The sequence below is a fragment of the Hemitrygon akajei genome, chromosome 8 (assembly GCF_048418815.1).
Source record: "Hemitrygon akajei chromosome 8, sHemAka1.3, whole genome shotgun sequence".
NCBI lineage: Eukaryota > Metazoa > Chordata > Chondrichthyes > Myliobatiformes > Dasyatidae > Hemitrygon > Hemitrygon akajei.
The window spans coordinates 23,735,834-23,748,677 of NC_133131.1; the positions used below are offsets into that span (position 1 = coordinate 23,735,834).

The window sequence follows — 12,844 nt, forward strand, 5'->3', positions numbered from 1 at the left end:
AGTCACTTGGATCACATTTCTTCCCCATTCTGATGTTTGGTCTGAACAACAACTGAACCTTATAACCATGTCAGCATGCTTTTATGCATTGAGTTGCTGCCACATGATTGGCTGATTTATATATTTGCATTAATGAGCAGGTGTACCCAATAAAGTGACCACTGAGCGTATAATACTTTTCTCATCACACTTTGGTCAAACCACATCCATTAATAAATAGTTTGCCTACAATTCCGCCATGAGCTACAAGTTTGTTAATAAATCTTTAAATGAGTTTTGATATTGGGTCTTCAATGATGCATTATCATTTACCTTTGTGGTAATGTTAGTAAGAGACTGAACATATTTTTTTCAAAGGTTCAAAGGTCAAATTTAATGTCCGAGAAATGTATACAATATACATCCTGGAATGCTTTCTCTTCACAAACATCCTTGAAAACCGAAAAGTGCCCCAAAGAATGAATGACAGTTAAACATGAGAACCCCAAAGCACCCCTTGGCTACCCCCTCCCGTGTGTAAGTGACTGCAAACAACAATCCCCCCACCGGCAGAAAAAAGCACACCCACTACCAAGCACAAGCGTGAGCTAAACGATAGAAAAGACACAGAACAAAGTTACCCCAAAGGCTTCGCATTTCATCCGAAATTCAACAACCGCAGGTTCTCTCTCTCTCCCTGGCAAGGGGGAGGGAGGTGTCCCCCATTTTCACAGCAATTGGGACACATAACAACAACCCGCTGGTTTACGATCTTAAAAGTCTGCTTCATCACTTTTTTCAAGCTCTGTGTCCGAAGATCGCAAAGACCTCGGGTCTTCGGGCCATAGCGAAAGATTTTCCAGCCTCCCCGATGACACACGAGTCTCCGGCCGTGACACCAACCCTTGATCCGCCCGTCTCCAGAGCCCTGAGATCTTAGGCTTCCGAATACGAGCGAGATTCTCAGGCCAAACCCTTGGCATGTCAAATAATGGCCAGTCGTGGAACCCCGAGAACGGGTCTCATTCCTGCAAAGAACTGAAGCCTGGGTGTAACTCCACGTCAGGGTCTTCAAAAGAACCCTGAAAGGGAAAAATAAAGATATTAAAGGTAGAAATAGAGCTGTTTCCGAAGATGCAAGCAAAGCAGTCGCTGTTAGGCGCCATCATCCCTCCTAAGCTCCACCAAATAACTAAGAAAATTGATGAAAACATAGTAGCTAATATAGTACATTGACGTCAGTAAAGCTTTTGACAAAATCCTGCATGGCAGGCTGATCCAGAAGGTTAAGGTTTATGGTTCTGAAGTGTGCTGGCCAACTGGATCCAAAATTGGCTTGGTAACAGGAGGCAGAAGGTGGGGCAGATGGATGTTTTTCTGATTGGAAGTCTAATGAGTGGTGTACTACAGAGATCAGTGTTGGATCATTTCTTACTTGGAGTATATTCAGGTATATGGGGTGTTTTGTTTAGTCAGTTTGTAGGTGAATAAAAATTATCGGAGTGGACAGTGAAAAAGGAAAAATGGGCAGAGCAGTGGCAGATCTAGACAACTGTGTGAGGCGATATACTTTGGGATGCTAAATTCTGGTAGTAAATGGCAGGAACCTTAGGAGCATTGTTGTACAGAAGGACCTTAGGATGCACGTCCATAGCTCAATGGAAGTAGTGATATAGGTGGATAGGGTGATCTTCTTGTCGAGATGAAGCCCAGATGCAATGTTATGCCTCAGGCTTGGTAATGTACGGATGGATCTGGGGACAGAGTGGGGGGGGGGGTTAGGGGTCAGGTTTGGGTTTAGGGACAGCAGTAGAGGAGAGTTAGAGGCTAAAGGCAGAAACTGGTGTTTGGGTCAAGATGGCACTGAGCTGTGATGTCCATCAGAGTCGTGTCTCAGATTCAGTTGTTTTTGTAGGTTTTGGGGATGGTGCAGGGACCTAGAGGTCAGCTTAGGGTTTAGAGACAGGGGCGAGGGGAGAATGAAGAATCGGGGGCAGGAGCTGGTGTTCAGAGTTTGAATCCAGGTCAGAGCACTCTGCATTCAAAGGTCAGCAATCCCAGAGGTCGGGTCGACCAGTTCTGAGGAGACCACAGATCACTAGGTCGTCAAGTCCCAGGTTGGATGTCCATAGGTTATATGGCTCGGAAGTCCGTGCAAGGCTGGAAGTCTAGGTCTGAAGTCAAACCCATGATCGGTGAGGGCAAGGCCAAAGGTCAGAGCCTAGAGCTCGGAGATAAAACCCGAAGGCCGTGTTTGTGACTCCTGGCCAGAGACTGGAGGCTGGAGGTTGGATGTCTGTGAGTCTGAGAATCCAGGATCAAGGACTAAAGGCCCAGAGGCAGCCCGTCAGGGGCTGGAGAATTGTCTGTGTGTGTGAGGAAGCGGGTGGGAAAGGGGTTCTGTTCTGTTGTGTCCTGTTGCTGTTCTTGCTACTTATGTTGTTTACCTGAACATTGTGGGTACGCTGCGTTGGTGCCAGAATGTGTGCTGACATTTGTGGGTTGCTCCGCCGTACAACCATAAATTCAAGTTTAATGGTCCACCACACACATGAATACAGCCAAACAAAACAGCGTTCCTCTGGGGCCAAGGTGAGACCATGAGGCATAGGAACAGAATTAGGCCATTCGGCCCATTGACTTTGACATTCCATTATGGTAATTTGGTAAGACTCCCAACCCATTCTCCTGCCTTCTCCCCTTAAACTTTGATGACTTGGGTGTGTTGATTGTTAACGCAAATGATGCATTTCACTGTATTTTTCAAAGTACATGTGATAAATTTGAATCTGAAAATGAAGAAGGCATGTGGTATTCTTGCCCTCATACACTGAGGCATTAAGTATAAGGGTTCTGATGTCATATTGCAGACGTACAAAACATTGGTTAGACCTAGTTTGGTACTGGCTATATCATTCTCTCATCACATTATACGAAGGATGGAGTAACAATAGAGAGGCTGCACACATTTCACCACATTGTCGCCTGGATTGAGTTCTGTAGTTGTAAGGAGAGAATGGACAGGCGGAGTTTGTTCTTGTTAGAATGTAGGAGCCTGAGGTGTGACCAAATGGAGGTATATTAGTGTATGAGGTGCACTCCAGTAAATCCTGGGAAAAGCCCTCCCAGCCATCGACCTGAAATGCAGTCGTAGGACTGCAGTATCCATCATCAGAGATCCCCACTGCCCAGGCCCTGCTCACTGCTTCCATCAGGTAGAAGGGTCAAAAGCTTCAGGACACGCACCACCAGGTTCAAGAACAGTTACTACCCCTCAACCATCAGGCTCTCGAATAAAAGGGGATAATTACACTCACCTGCCCCGTCATTGAGATATATAACCAATGATCTCACTTTAAGGACTCTTTATCTCACATGATTTATTGCTATTTATTTATATTTACATTTGCACAGTTTGTTGTCTTCTGCACTCTGGTTGATCTCTCATTGAGCCTGTTACCATTCTGCAGATTTGCCGAGTATGCCCAAGGAAAATGAACCTCAGGGTTGTATATGGTGACGTGTATGTACTTTGATAATAACATTTACTTTGAACTTTGAATAGTCAGTCTCTTTTTCCTGGGCAGGGAAGAGAAAGAGGGCCTGAGCTGAAGGTGAGGCAGGAGAAATTTAAGAGACCTGAGGAGGAGGTTGTTCACGCAGGGTTAAGTAGCTACCCGGAATGAGCTACTAGAGGAGATGCAGAGGCAGATAACATTGCAACAGTTAAAAGGCATGTGGTCACTACGCAGAAAACTGCAGTTCATAGGTACTAATTTAGGAAAGGTGCAGATGGATACGGCCTAATTCAGACACATCGGCGCAGCACAGATACACATCGCGATCGGCAGGGATAAGGCAGGCAGAAAGGGTCTGTTTCTGTGCCGCGAGATTCTGTGAGTCCTTGATTGTCATCAGACGACGAGCATATGGCACAGATTGCTGTCGGCAGCACAATAAACAACTGAATCTGCACCCATCCACATCAACCCTTTGCAAGAAGAGATCAACGTGCTGCGCTTAAAATTGCAACCGATCTCAGGGAACAATTCCATAATTATAATCTGATTTTATTTTAGAATTCAACAGCTATTAGAAACCACTCAAGGTTTGCTCTTGTGGCTTATGATGTAACTTAAACCCTGATATTACTGCCCTGCAGTCTAATCATTTTCATAAAGTCCATTATTCTTCATTTAAAATATTTAACCTAATTCGATCAGGAATATTCAAAGATCCCTTATCACCATAAACTAGCCATTAATTTAAGCATCAGACAGCTATGAATATCCAAAGCATTCTCTGGGAGTGCTGATGCTCAAATCATGTTAATAAAGCTACCATATCATGTCTAGATTTTTTTTCTCTCTAATTCCTTCCCAGTGCATTTTCTGAATTCAGCCTGACTGATTTCACATGTACACTTTGACCTATTCCTAAAAGGGGCGCAAGTGCCTCAGCTGAGGTGACCAAGGTACATGGTGTGTTCGTGCACTGCATCTAACTGGCAGCACTTCATTAACCAGTGACTGGTATGCATCTCAGTTGTTGCAGATAAACAGTCCCAGCGAAAATATAGATTGATGGCAAATGCCCACAAATTCAATCAGACAATGGGAACATACAGTTCATAAAAAGGTCACTATCAAGCTAATTTTAAAAGTGACAATTAGATTGCCGCAAAATGAATAGGGAAGGTTGTTTTCAATCATTTACCATTTTATTTTGCATGTTTAAAGTGATCATATCTACACACCATATCTAATAGCCGTTTTCCTATCCTCTCCTTTACATTATGTGGAAAATCTGGCACAATATACAATGGGGTCAAAACCAGGTCGCACTCACCAAGTGTGACAACAGCTTCCAACCACTGTAAATCATCCCTGACTGTGATCAAGCCCCCATAAGAGTAGGCCGTATTGTGCCAGTAAAACTCTCGAATCAGCTACTGATAATGGCCTTGGGATAGCTCCCATTGTCAAAGTAAGTGTTTTCCTTTGATCACCCGGGACGGGGGAATGACATAAGCCTGAAGGTATAGGCCGTGACTAGGTAATACCACGGGCAGTTCAAATGTAAACGGATACTTGGGGCTGGATAATGGCTTTGTGCTCTGATAACTCCATCTCCATAAAACAATGTCATAGGCGGTCAGTGAGAGAAAACTATTCCATACAAATAATTTCATTTATCATCACAAAAAGCAAATACTGTTTTCAGTGTTAACTGCAAATACCCTCACTGTAATTCTCAATAGGAATGCGAGTAATTATACTGAATTGTTCCATAGACATGCTGACTTCTAAATGCCAAATAAGTGGCAAATTTATTGCCTGCTACATAGAGGCTCATATCCTGCACAGGTCAAGGGTCACACAAAGGAACGACATGACCTTACACCATTTGTTGTCTGCATACCAGTGCTAGAAGGATTGTTTTATAATTGCCCGTTTTATTTCTACAACAAAACAAATCTTTCCCCTTTAATAGTATGTATAGAGTAACTATAACACAGAGAATCAGACTGGAGTTCAGAAAAGATATTTTTCAGAAAGCTACTCTTGCTATTTAATTCAGTGAAGAAAATTAAATATCATTCTGTTATCCAATAGTTCCTGCTCTGGGCCATATTCTTAAGTAAGGGTCAAGTTTTGGGCTTTTCTTTGGCTGTCATTTCATGTGTCCATAAACTTGACTTCCCAATGTAACGCAAGTGCACCTGTACAGCCAAGGGTAACAACTGAAATTTTTTTCAACTTTGTTCCACCTTCTTGGTTTATTTCTAGTAGAGTGCAGTGGAGGGAAAATCTTCTGTTGAGGATTCCAAAGAGACGCTCTATTTCCTCATACTCGTTTGATCGTTATACGCCATGTCACATGACATGGCCGATCATGGTCGCCCACCATGATTGTTCCTGGCAACTTTTTCTACAGAAGAGGTTTGCCATTGCCTTCTTCTGGGCAGTGTCTTTACTAGGCGGGTGAGCCCAGCCATTATCAATACCCTTCAGAGGGGGCCTGTCTGGCATCTGTGGTCGCATAACCAGGACCTGCGATATGCACCAGCTGCTCATACGACCATTCATCACTTGCTTCCATGGCTTCATGTGTTCCAGATCAGGGGGCTAAGCAGGTGCTACACCTTGCCCAAGGGTGACCTGCAGGTTAGCGGAAGGAAGGAGTGCCTTACACCGCCTTTGCTGGAGATGTATCTCCATCCTGCCACCTCCTCATAGTAAGACATCCATTCAGAAAAACGCACTGACAGTTCTGCACTCGTTCTTCCTTGCTTTCAATGGAATACCCCTATGAAGTAACAGACAGTCATTTAAGACAGGCAATTCCAGTGTACATGCTGCCAGCTAGAATGGGAGTGGCCAGATGGTAAATGGAGATTTCTTTGCACAGGGGAAGCTTGCTTTCCAGATTATCTGTTGCCCAATGTTAATAGGTGCGTGCTGTGGATGTGGGCTTCACCACCAAGGTCAGCATTAATTCCCCATGTCCTGAAACCCTTGAGTGGATAAATGGTCATCTTCCTCTACTGCCCACTACGTGGTGAAGCTTCTTCTCCTGATGTGAGAGCTAGGAACTTTCCAGATCATAACCATGTGAGCACGGAGAGCTTCACCCTCATTTAGAATCCCGGTAATATAAATACCGAAATATAAATCAGAAACCCAGAGTGTTGTTACCACCGTTGACATTCAGGCTGAATTCATATATGAAATCAACATATGACCACAAGACCATAAGCTCTAGGAGCAGAATTAGACTATTTGGCCCATTGAATCCACTCTCCCATTCCATTGTGACTGATCTTCAGTACTGTGCAAATGTCTTAAGCAAATACATACAGTTCAGTACTGTAGCACAATACTGTGGTCATTTTATATATTGTACGGTACTACTGCCGCAAAAAAAACTCAAATTGCATGGCATATCTGAGTGATGATAAACCTGATTCTGATATGGGTCTCTATTGGGGACTGAGAGTAGGAAGCAGACAGGGAGAGGGGAATTGTGGTTGGGGAAAGAGGAAGGGAGAGTGAAGGGAGTGGGAAGCACCAGAGAGACATTTTGTAATGATCAATAAACCAGTTGTCTGGAATCAAATGATCTTGCCAGTTTTCTCAGGGCTGGGTATGTCTGAACCCACACCACCCACCACCCCGGCACTCCTTCTCAGCCATGTGACCCACAAACCTCCCGCGGCGCTCCACCCTCATAATTCCCAACAGCCTTTGCTCCCACCAGATTTACAAACTCACTCTTCACTCTGCATTAAGAAATGCGGTTCTGTGCAAAAGTCTTAGGCACCTTAGCTTTATATATGTGTCTAAGACTTTTGCACAGTACTACTTTATCCCTTTCAACCTCATTCTCTTTCCTTGTCCTTGTAATTTTGATGCCCTTACTAATCAAGAACCTATCAACCTCTGCTTTAAATATATTCAATGACTTGGCTTCCACAGCCATCTGTGGCAATGAATTCCATAGACTCGCCACCCTCTGGCTACAGAAATCCATCCTCTTCCATGTTATAAATGGATGCCCCTCTATTCTAGGACTGTGCCCTCTGGTCCTAGACCTACCCACTATAGGAAACATTCTCTCCAAGTTCACTTTATCTATGCCTTTCAATGTTCGACAGGTTTCAATGAGATCTCCCCTCATTCTCTTAAATTCCAGTGAGTACAGGCCCAGAGTCATCAAATGCTCTTCATACATTAACCCTTACATTCCTGGAATATTTCTCGTGAACCTCTTCTGCATTCTCTCCAATGCAAGCACATATTTTCTTAGATAAGGAGACCAAATACTCCAAGCACAGTCTGACAAATGCTTTTTTAATCCTCTGCATTACATCTGTGTTCTTGTATCCTAGTCTTCTTGAAATGAATGTTAACATTGCATTTGCCTTCCTTACCACTGACTCAATCTGCAAGTTAACCTTTAGGGTGTGCTGAACAAGAACACTCAAGTCCCTTTGCAAGTCTGATTTTTGAATTTTCTTCTCATTTAGAAAATAGTCTACATTTTATTCTTTCCAGTAAAGTGCATGACCATACACTTCCTTATATTATATTCCATCTGCCACTTACTTGCCCTTCTCCCAATCTGTCTAAGTCCTTCTGCAGACTCCCTGCTTCCTCAACACCATCTGCCCCTCCACCTATCTTCATATCATCTGCAAACTTGGCCATAAGGCCATCAATTCTGTCATCCAAATCATTGACATATAATGTTACAAGAAGCTTGAACTCATTCCACTGACTGCAATTTTCCCCTTTCTTCCGCCTGTCATTCCTCATAGTCTCACTCCACACTGCATCTACTTGTATACCGATTGACCCCATCCTTGGTCCTTCATCTAGTTTCCACCCTCCTGCCAAATTAGTTTAAACTGTCCCCAACAGCTCTAGCAAGTGTACCCTCAAGGATATTGGTCCCTTTGGGTTCAGTTGTAACCCTTACTTTTTGTACAGCTTATACCTTCCCCAGAAGAGATCCCAATGATCCAGAAATCTGAAAACCTGCCCCCTGCACCACTTCCTCAGCCACTCATTCATCAGTACTATCATTCTATTCCTGCCCGGACTAGCATGCGGCACTGGGAGTAGTTCAGAGTTTACTACCTTGGAGGTCCTGCTCCTCAACTGCTTCCCTAACTACCTATACTCTCTGTGTAGGACCTCTTCCCCCTTTTGATGCCATTGGTGATGCCAATGTGTGCCATGACAACAGTCTACTCGCCCTACCTTTCTAGAATATTCCGCAGCCACTCTGAGGCACCCTTGACTCAAGCACCTGTGAGGCATTGGACCACATTGGCCTCATTTTCATGGCCACAGAATCTCCTGTCCATCCCCCTAACTATTGAGTCTCTTATTGCTATTACTCTAGCTGACTTTACCCGTCCCTACTGAGCCTCAGAGCTGGCTACTGTGCCACTGGCCTGGCTGCGGCTGCTGTTCCCAGATTGATCAATCCCTCTGCAGTGTCCAAAGGGGTAAACTTGTTGCTGAGGGGAATGGCAACTGGGGAACACTGCGCTGACTGCTTACTCCCCTCACTTCTCTTGGCGGTCACCCGTCTATTATCAGAAGCCTACACTTCTGGCGTGGCCACCTCAGTAAAAGTTTCACCTGCAGTATGAGGTTTTCAGCCTTCCAGGTGCTCCTGAGTACATCCTGCTCTGACTCCAATTCCTCGACCTTGTCAGCCAGGAGCTGAAGTTATGTGCAGACGTAGTCATCAGGAAGACCATTAGATATCCCAAAGTCCCACATCTCTCTGGAGAAGCATTCCGCTGCCTTGACAACCATCCTGCCTACCCATGTTATACCTTTAGTTCTAACTTCTTATGCTTAAGATCTACAAGCTGTAAAGCTATCAGAGGTGCTGAGAGACAGTCCCAGTCTGAAATCGAGTCGGGCAGCATCACTGACAACAGCAGCTTTCTTCCTGATGAGCTTAACAAATTCTATGCATGTCCTGAACAGAGGTACATCACCACCCGCCCTGACTGTCTCCAATGCGTTTGAATCTACAGTCATCGCAACGGATGTTAAGATCAGTCTTCCGGAGGGTGAATCCACAGAAAGCATTGGGCCCCGACGATATCCCTGGCCTTGTCCTATGATCCTGTGCAGATCACCCAACAGGGGTATTTGCAGATATTTTAACTTCTCCCTGCTACAGGCTGTGGTTCATTCCTGTATTCCATATCGATTGTTTGTTTATACAGAGATTTTCATTATTCTGTTCTGTTTCTTTGTGCTTACTGTGAATGCCTGCAAGAAAATGAATATGTGCACTTTGATAATAAATTCACTTAGAACTTCTGAATGTTGAAGTTTAAGAAGACCGTTATCATCCCAGTGCCCAAGAGAAACAAGATAATGTGCCGTAATAACTACCACCAATCTGTTAGAGCGTCTAAGCAGGTGTTAGATGTTTGAACATCTGTTATCATGAGGTGCTCCAAGAGGCTCATCATGGCACACATCAACTCCAGCTTTCCAGATAACCTTGACCCTCTGCAATTTGCTTACTGTCAAAACAGGTCTACAGAGGATGTCATCTCCCTGGCCCTGATCTCATCTCTGGAGCACCTGGACAGTAAAGATATCTACGGCAGACTACTGTTTATTGGCTGCATTTCTGTATTCAGTGCTATTATTCTGAGCAAACTCATCACCAAACTCTTGACCGTGGGAGTTAATACCTCCCTCTGAAAGTGAATCCTTGACTGTCTGACCAACAGACCACAGTCAATAAGGATAGGTAGCAACACCTCGGCCATGATTATTCTAAACACTGCAGCTCTTCAAGGTTGAGTCCTCAGACCCCTTCTCCTTCTATATTCATGACTACATGGCCATATTCTTCTTTAACTCCATCTGCAAGCTTGCAGATGTTATAACTGTAGTGGGTCCCATTTCAAATAACAATGAGCTAGAGTACAGGAAGGAGATAGCGCACTTGGTGACATGGTGTTGCGACAACAACCTTTCCCTCAATGTCAACAAAAGAGCTGGAGAGCTGGTCACTGACTTCAGAAAAGGGTGTGGTGCACGTGCTCCTGTCTGCCTCAATGGGGCTGAGGTTGAGAGCCTAGTTGTAAACATCGCCAATAGCCTGTCCTGGCCCAACCACATGCTGTAACTGCCAAGAAAGCTCATCAGTGTCTCTACTTCTCCAGGAGCCTAAAGTAGTTTGGCATGTCCCCATTGACTCTTGGGAAAATTATGGCATCACCTGGAAGAACTCATTTTAGATCCATGCATTGTCTTCAAGAAGAACGTGTTTGCAACAGACACAAAATGCAGGAGGAACTCAGCAGGCCAGGCAACATCTGTGGAAAAGAGTACTGTTAGCAATTCGGGCCGAGACCCTTTGGCAGCGCCCTAACATGGACGGGGTTCTACTGTTTCAAAGCAGGCCAACAAATGTTAACGTACGAAGACAAGTTACTTCAAATAGACTTATGTTCCTTGAGTATAGATAATTATGAGGGTTTAAAATGATTAAAGGGTGGTAGCAGAGACATGAATGAAGGAGTTGTTCTGGAGTGATATGAGAAATCATTCTGCAGTCATCAAAGGCAGTGGAATGCAGGAAATGACTCCCAAAAGAAGCCCCAGCAGTGAATGGGTCATATGGGAATTTCAAAATTGGGATTTCTATTTCTTGGTTATATAGTAGCATAAAAGAAAGATGAGATACAAATTATGGAATATTGTGTAGGGTGTTCCTTGCTATTGGCTGGAATTGGATTGCGCCTACTTGTATGTGGTCAAAAATATTGCAACCTTCAGAACTAGTGCAAAATTGCAAAGAAAGATAATCAGGGATCTGGCCAGTATCTAGTATAATATAGTATAGAGTGGCTTACGCCCAAAAAACAAGTGCTAAGAAGGAACTTGCTCAGTTTTTCTCCCATTGCCTCTCAGTTTAGCACAGGTCCTGATATTTTGCTTGTACCGGACCATAGGCCACAAGGCCCATTCTCTGAGACAGCTAGATAGCCTGCAACACACATTTTTTGGAGATAGAGACTGCAGGGGGCAGCATCAACACCTTTATACACTCAAAGGGACATGCAAGTCCTGGGTCAATTGGACACCTGCCAGGAGTGGGATCCACTGTGCCAGGTGGGCCAATTAACCTGCCTGCCACATCCTGAGAACAAACTAGCAGCAGGTAGTGATAGTGGCAAGAGAATCTCCACACAGATGAGCAAGACCGAAAGAAATTCCATGTCATCATGAGACCTGTTTTACAGATCTGGGCACAACAGTTTAATTTTAAGAGGAGATCCAAATTTTTCAAGTGAAACGCCAGTCTCCAGGGAATATGGAGGTATTGTGGAAAGCCGGTAACAGATGAAGCAAGGATTCATTCGTTTATGCGTCATGATCAGGGAGCAATGGGTCATCTGGGACGTGGGCTTACCGGCTGATTAAATGGTGTACCATGTTGACTGTAATGCCTGGAATGTGGAATGGAAGACCTAACTTCTATTGGGGACTCAAACTTTGCTGTCAAATTAAGAGCAGTCAGCAGTTTCTTCCAGCTGGTGCCAACAATGCTCCCTTCTCAGCCTCACAACACTGAATATGGATGCCTCCCAGGAACCTTGTTTTCCCTCCTGTTCCTCTAGTTCTGATAGCTCTTCAGGCTTTGTTTCATGTCTGCATCGTAGTGCTGCTCTGTCTCGAACATGAGCTGCTATCTTCATTAAGCAAGGCTCAGCATGCCTCGGTGAATTCTCTGCCTCCCTTTGGCTGTGCTCTCTGGACTTGCGCAGGCAATGGAATCCCATCCCCAGGATACCAGTGGCATTTACACACAATCCTGGTATGTGCGTGGCTCTCTGCATCGGCACTCATCTCCTGCGATCGGAGACCGCCTTGCTGTGGGTAGCCCTTGACCCAAGGATATATCTGTCCAGGCAAAACCTGCCACTGAAAATGGCCAGCAGTGTGATTGCCCTCAGGGTCAAGTGCTTGCTAGAAATGTGGCATTTCCTCAATCTACAACAAGCAGCATATTGATAGAGTACAACCTTCTCTGTTGTAAATGGGAAGGCAGAAATGTGGGATACCCCAGTACTTGAGGCATACTTGCCCCTCACTGAAATCAAAGTAGATGGAATCTACTTTCCATGAATACGTAAGTGCCTGGATGACCTCTCTTGTGGAGCACGGAGCAGCAATTTGGGAGAAGAGGTAGGAAACTGATGGATATGTTTAAAATAAATCTGTGGTAAAGAAGCTGAGGGTCAATAACACCATAAGACATAGGAGCAGAAATAGTCCATTCAACCCATAAAGTCTTCTCTGCCATTCAATCA

General features: G+C 44.5%; 1 long non-coding RNA gene across 1 annotated transcript in view; it reads right to left on the bottom strand.

The window, feature by feature from the left end:
- Positions 1–421: 421 nt before the first annotated feature.
- Positions 422–12,844, bottom strand: part of LOC140731405 (uncharacterized) — a 274,286-nt gene continuing 261,863 nt past the window's right edge. Inside the window, exon 4 of the long non-coding RNA XR_012099804.1 lies at positions 422–1,061. This is a non-coding gene — a long non-coding RNA (uncharacterized lncRNA). The remainder of the gene's footprint in view (positions 1,062–12,844) is intronic.